Raw genomic sequence first — 7078 nt, 5'->3', positions numbered from 1 at the left:
ATGAATACAAAACAAAAGATGAATAAATACTACAATTTGAAACAGTGTTCCACCATTCCTTAGTCCCCCTCTCTTCTGAGAATAAATTCAAACTTTACTTTCATGGTATGACCACAATGGTTCAACTTCTCCCTTTAGCTACCACTAGATAGTGTTTATTATCCCTTATTCTTCACTCCTTTCCTTGCACCGCTCTCTGGTGTGACTGTTCAGCTGGGTGGACAATTGTGATGACCTGTGGGTTTTGACTGAATACCACAACGTGCCTCAATCAAGTCACAGCAGGGCATGAGCACTCTCCCGAGCTTCTGTTGCTTAGGACTTGCTGGGGTATTAAGTAAACATTGGCAGCCTTGACAAATTTTTCAAATTACAAGCAGCAGAGCGTGAGGCTGGCCTTGTACCTTTTCCTTCTCATGTAACTACATATGCATGAAGAAAGGGCAACATATAATACACACAAAATACATGTATGCTGTACAATAGGTGGCATAGTACATAGAGAGGCCTAATGGCTTTTCAATTTCTCTCTGGCATCCTATTTTGCTTTAATAAAAAGAAGGATAATAAAATTTAATTTTTAATAAAAACAGTCTATGGCTGTTTAGTGTCACTGAACTGATGAGGTATCATGCTTTATACTAAAACAACAAAGATCCCAAGACATTTGTCTCCTTTAGCTTCTATTGCTGCTAAATGGCATAAAAATAAAATAGAGAGTAGCAAAAGCAAAATAGCAAAAGTTTCAGGCAACATACTGGGTTTATATGGTCTGCAGTTGGAAAGATCAGGTTTTGATCAAACTTGATAAGTCTGATTCTTTTCCATTCATGGGCATGCTTCAGGTTTAATTAGTTGTGAAAGGTCCATATATTTTTATCAGTTTATGAAAAGATGTAAAATATTTTCATATTTAAAGTTTTCAACAGGAATGTACAAAGAACTTATTTCATTTACTGAAACTTTGCATGTGAAAACAGTGATATTCCAAGTCCAAATACTTTTAACCTTGGTCTTCTCTTTATGCTAGAATTCATTACTAGTTTTTTCTTCCATCTGCATGTAAGCCACCACACTTTGATTAATAAACAACTAAAGGTAAATCATCAACATGAAATTAAGTACTTACCCCCAACATTAAACAGACTCCTCCTTGTACTGCTAATTTTCTAAGCTCTTAATAGACATCTCTGTATGCTGCCAACAGAAATTATTAATTACAATTAGTTGGGCATAAAGAAGAATGTTTCCTAAATGAATGTATATGATCAGTATATTCTGAAGACTCTTTCTTGAGTAAGACTACAAGAGTCATGTCTGTTAACATTTGGCATGTATTCTTCACAATCTAACACATCTTGTAAGAAAACATCTACCTTACTTAAATGTCAGCGTTTCAAAAAGCATTCAAGAGCTGAATTAAGTAGGGGTTGGTGTTTTCTGAGAATATGATACACAGTAAAAACAAGTTAGTTCTGGGGAATTCTTACTATACAGCTGAGCTGGAATGGGAAATGCTGCTTTAAAGATGTTCCTACATACCTAGCACATTTCTCGTGTTTTCAGAACTTCTTTACTTAATAGAGCTGTAAATCACTGGAAAGAGTCAGAAGACAGCTTGCTAATGCTGCAAGGACTAAGGACTAGTTATGCAGCCTTCAGACAGGACTTAGAAAGAACCTTCAGATTAGGACCAGAGACCTTATGTCAACTAATTCAGATAATACAAGTTTACCTACAGAGATCTACAAGCAAGGCTTCCAACAGAGAAACTACCTATACACACAGAAAAGGAGGTGCAATAAAAAGCAGCTCCACAAATGACAGACTAGTGGGAAAGGATCTCATCTAAAGAAAAAAACATGGAGGGTATGAGTTGGCTGGCTGCTAAAAACTCTGCTTTCATGTATTATTGTAAGCTACTGCAGGAGTTAAAATGAGAAACAGCCTCTATAACTGGCACAAGCCATGTGAACAACCGTGGTTTTGTAGGATGACAACCTCACACCTTTGGAAACACTCAAGAACTGGCTTTATGGCGTGTAAGAAACTAGCACACTTGGAGCTCTGCAAAGCTTAGGCTCAGTATGCAAGATGATAATTCATAATCAGGGACATTTCAGCACTGGTTTTAATAATTTAAACTAAGCATTGCCTTTGCCCTCACAAACACCACTTGATGTAGAACTCTCATGCCATGAGAGACAGCAGGGCTGGAGAACAAGGCATTGTGTTAACAAAATGCACATATTGGGGCTCATTCTGACTCTGCTGCCCTGCTGGATTACCAAATAAGCCCCCAACCCATTCTTCTTACCCGTTTCTGCTTTTGAGAAGCAGGCTCTGCCTCCATGCACACATTTAAAGATACAGAAAAAACTCCTCTCAACAAAAAAAAAAAAAAAAAATTAAGTAGCTTATTTTTGGGGCTCTTTTTGTTCCTTGCAGAGATCTGACAACAAATTAAGCTTTCACAATTATTGTGCAAAGTTACTCTGTACCTGCACTGACTTTAAACCTCTACACTAAAACTGAAGTACTCCTTGTTGCTTGTATTATCTTCACATTAGGACACCATAGGACTCAATTTGAGACATTACAACATAGACTGAGATGGTGAATCCCAACTTTTTTTTTTTTTAATACTAGTATTGTCTAAATCAAGGTGGTAGTGGGGAAGTTGACCAATGTCTCATACTATCAGTTACATCAATGGAAAACACATGCAATTACCATTTGATTTTCTAATACTGATTACTTCAGTACCAATCAAAAGCTTTGCTTAGAGCACACACTCTTGCCCTTTACTAGGCATTGGCAGTCCCGCTTGTAAGTATCAGAGGAATGCACTTCTGGTAACCCTGCATTTGTGCTCTTTAACTTCATGCCCAAAGCCCCTCAAGTCCCACCACTCAACCTTTTACCAGCATAAGGCAGCACTGTCTCCAAATTGAGTATCCCACCTTTTGCCTTGCTCACACCCCCATGGTGGGACAGTTTCTGATGCAGTTGCATATAGCAGCAGATAAAAACTCAAACTCACCTGCCAAAGTGGTGATGGCACATAATACAGAAAAAAATCCTTAAGTTTTAGATTTTGAGTTTTATATTCTAGGAACCAACAAGTTCCCAGAACTAACTACATATCATTTTTAGCTTTAAGAGAGGTTACTATATACCAGGTTAACATTAAGCAATCAAGATATGTCATTAATTTTCAGACCTCCTTGGATTATTTTTTCTCTCTCTCTAGTCCACTTAAAACAAGACTATGGAAATACCTGGAGATTTTTCCTGAGGAATGTATTGTACCTCTTGGAAGAACTGGGCCATGGCCACACCACCATCTGCTAGACAAAACTGGCACCTTGTCTCACATAGCACTGTGTGTTGAAAAGCAGCTGGGGAGAAGTGCATGAAAGGTTATTTGCACATTCTACTGCCATTGACCTGGAGAGCTGCCCAGAGGTCCTGCTCCATCAGAGGAGGCAATCTGCAAGATATAGAGACATGACAGGCATGCTTACACTGTATGTAAAGCTGGGAACCTCCAAGAGAACAATTGCTGCAGAGCAAGCAGAGGGCTTAGCCTCTGATCAAGAAAGTGGGATGCTGAGACCTAACTGCTCCACCACATGGAAGAGACTCAAGTATATTTTAGCCACTTTATTTGTATCTATATACATTACATTTTGATTCTCCAAGTAGTCAAGGCAGTTATTCTCAAACAGTTTAGTACATCAATTTTATAAAATTCAGCGGAACCAAGGTAGATTAGAAATACATACATTATAGTACATTAAGTGCTTCAAATAATGATTAGTCTGGCCACCTGCTAGCGAGCAATTCATTTGGTTTTGGTCATTCTTACAGAGAGTCCACTCCACAGATAAATCCCTTGAGCCCAGCGGAGCTACTTAACCAGCAAGAGTCCCTCATGTGCTTTTAAGGGACAGAATGCATCACTGGGCCAATACAAGGCATTCTGCTGTCTACACAACGACTCAAAGCAATGACTTTTCACTTCTGAGTGGGACAAGGTTGAGGCATTTTTCACAAGGCTTCAGATCAAAACAACAGAAGAAAAAAGAGCCAGCGTAGCTCTGAAGAAAAGCCATCTTCATATTTGCAGCTGGCATTTGCTTACACACATATATGCTATACCTGTGTTATAAAGAAATAAAAAACTCTAATCAAAGGGCTCATATAATACCTAGGCTGTTCTCCTAGGACATCCTCAGGTATGCTGCAGGGACACAGACCTAACACAGCTCCACAAGGAGCACTCTCAAAGATCTCTTCTGCATGAAGTATTGCTCTCCATTTCAGAAAGTCAGCTTTGTAGCAAGTGAAATGCCAGGACAATTCTTCTTCTGAAAAGGGAATGTTTGAGGAGATCTGTTCAACTGCTGGGATTTGAACTAGAAACACTTACAGCTTTATGTCACATGGCACCCAGAGATGTCCCAGTTCCAACTGATACTGCAGCTACTGTGTTACCCATGAGTCCTAGTATGCCGTTTGGTCTGGTCAGAACTAGTCTTACCAGCCACATTCTGACCCAGAGTTAGCTGTTGATGCCAGCTCAAGATCATTCCTACAAATCTCTCTAACTGGTATAACTTCAGCCCAAGAAAGTCACAATTCCCACACCTGGGGCTCTGCGATCACTGGCTGCAAAATACCTGGCGAGTTGAAAGTTCTCTCACTTTTACAGTGCTGAGGGCCTCATGCTGTCATGTACAGGGGAACATTAGCTACAGTCAGATGATCATGTTGCTTTAGACCCAACTGCTTGGGACTCTGGAAGAGAAGCAGTAGAGAACAGCCACACACCACAGGAGTAAGGGTTACTGCTGACAGGACCGGGCTACCACATCACAGCTCTACATTAGCCTAGTGCAGATGACATGACACTGCCCATATTCGTGCTCCATCAACCAATCCACACACTGACAAAAGTGGAAGATAACATAAGAAGCTGCTGTTGGGTCACCTTAGCTGATCAGGCCAGTCAAGTTTTTTTTCCCTATAAACTTTAGGAGGGTAAGGAGAAAGAACACATGTAAACTTTAACTGAGACTGGAACAGATTAAGGCGGCATGGCATGCTCTTTCACCTCAATGGACCAAGAGAGAAGGTAGAAGCCACAGAAGTGAGAGTAGCATTGAGCTGATGGACTGGCTGGTTCCTCATTACACAAAGCCCCACACACAGCTAGCCATCCTAGGGGTACATTTCAACACAGGAGACAAGATGTGTCCCGAAGGTGGTCAGCTGTACCTGATGCACTGTGTTGGACCAAAGGGATTCTGGGACAGAGGAAGCAAGAAATACTGTATCATCTTTCCACAGCACACATCACTGCAGCCTTCAACACTGCACGCACAGAAACACTGATTACATTGTACAGAGGAAGCGAGAATACTTTCATTTCTGCTGCTTCAAGGTCAGCATCTTTGCACATCCTCCAGCAGGGCTCTGTAATGGGGTGGGGAAGACTTCTTCCAACAAAAATGACTTGCTTCCTGACAGCTCAGACTTGACTTACACTGGTTGTTTTCAGAGCCAATAGTTCAATTCTCGCTGCTAGCATTTTCCTTTCTCAGTGCTGCCCAGCTGTCACTTTTGAACAGAGCCACCACCATCTGCTGCAGAAAAAAATACTGAACACAGGAGGAGTGAACAAAACGCACATTTCGATCCATAGTTACAGTGAAGGTGGTACTACCAGGCAACTGGTCAGAACGAGCAAGTGGTCATAAAGAGCTATACTCTCCCAGACTCCATGTTCATTTGAAGTCCTTCCATCAGAGACTGGAAGTCAAAGGACAGTATTCTTGCCTCTCAAACTCATAAAAACCACTTATTTACTGGCCTATATTATAACAAAGCTAAAAAGTAAACTCATCACCTACAAAAACAGGTAAAACTGAATAAAAATTGAAAGAAGTGCTTATTGTCATAACAGAGATTCACAGATCTCTGCACATCTTATCCATCATACAAGATACCAGTTAGTTCAGGTTTTTCTTTTTATGGAGAAAGACAACTACATTCATATCAGTGATACAAAAAACCCACACAAAAAAAAAAACCCCGCTGAAAAGTTTTTCCATTGGGACTGCACAGTGGGATGAGATTTGGATGCTCATTCTCATCAGCATGTCATGAATGCAAGAAAAACATTCTCCTTGCAAAGTTTCACCATGAGGTAAATGCATTGTTTGAAAGTCCTGGGGAACTGAAATGTATTTGTAGTGATCTGCCAGGAATGATGATTTCATTAAAGAGAAAGTTGTCACTCTAAGGCAGCATGCTTCATTTTGTCTAGCAGCTTAGCACCTTCTGCTAAGGAAAGGGTTAATCAGCTTCATAACTATAATTAATCAAGTCTTGTTAAAATAAAGGGTATATTTTTCAGTTACCTGTTTTCAGGAATTTGGCCAACATTCAGATCAAAGTACTGGTTAGGACTGAAGGGATATGTTTTGAGTTTTGCAGTATGCTGATGACTGACAACCTATTTTTATGAGATTCAGCTAAAATGAAACTATGACAAATAAAGACAGCTGTACTGCAGTAATATAACTTAAAAGATGTAGTGATACGGCATTATAGGCCTTTAACTGCCTTTAAAAAAAACAAAAACAAAAAACAAACCTGAACTGTTTACAGAAGCAGGAAAAATTGGAAGCTGAAGAGCATAAGCAGGACAAGTTATTCATGGATCCTGAACATGTCAACTACAGACCACTGCAACAGCAGAACTTTGGAATTAACTTAATTCTTCTATCACCCACCCACACATACAGAGGGGGCTTTATTTCACATTTGCAGTACCACGCACCCACTACAGAAACATGAGCTGCTCATATTCAACACTACTTAGGCAGCACAAGACTTAAAGAGATCATGTGCTTCTACACCATCATGAACCGGACAGTATCTGTTTCAGTGCTCTTACATAGAGATAGCACCACCTTCTCTACTGACAGAGGGAATGTCTCTTATCAATGCTGTTCAGTTGTACCTTCCAGCTTAGATCCTTAGTGAGGCTGGTTTGCCTATCAGCCTC

The sequence above is a fragment of the Antrostomus carolinensis genome, unplaced genomic scaffold (genome assembly GCF_000700745.2).
Source record: "Antrostomus carolinensis isolate BGI_N321 unplaced genomic scaffold, ASM70074v2 scaffold21360, whole genome shotgun sequence".
Lineage (NCBI taxonomy): Eukaryota > Metazoa > Chordata > Aves > Caprimulgiformes > Caprimulgidae > Antrostomus > Antrostomus carolinensis.
Note: the sequence above shows the minus strand (reverse complement) of the source record.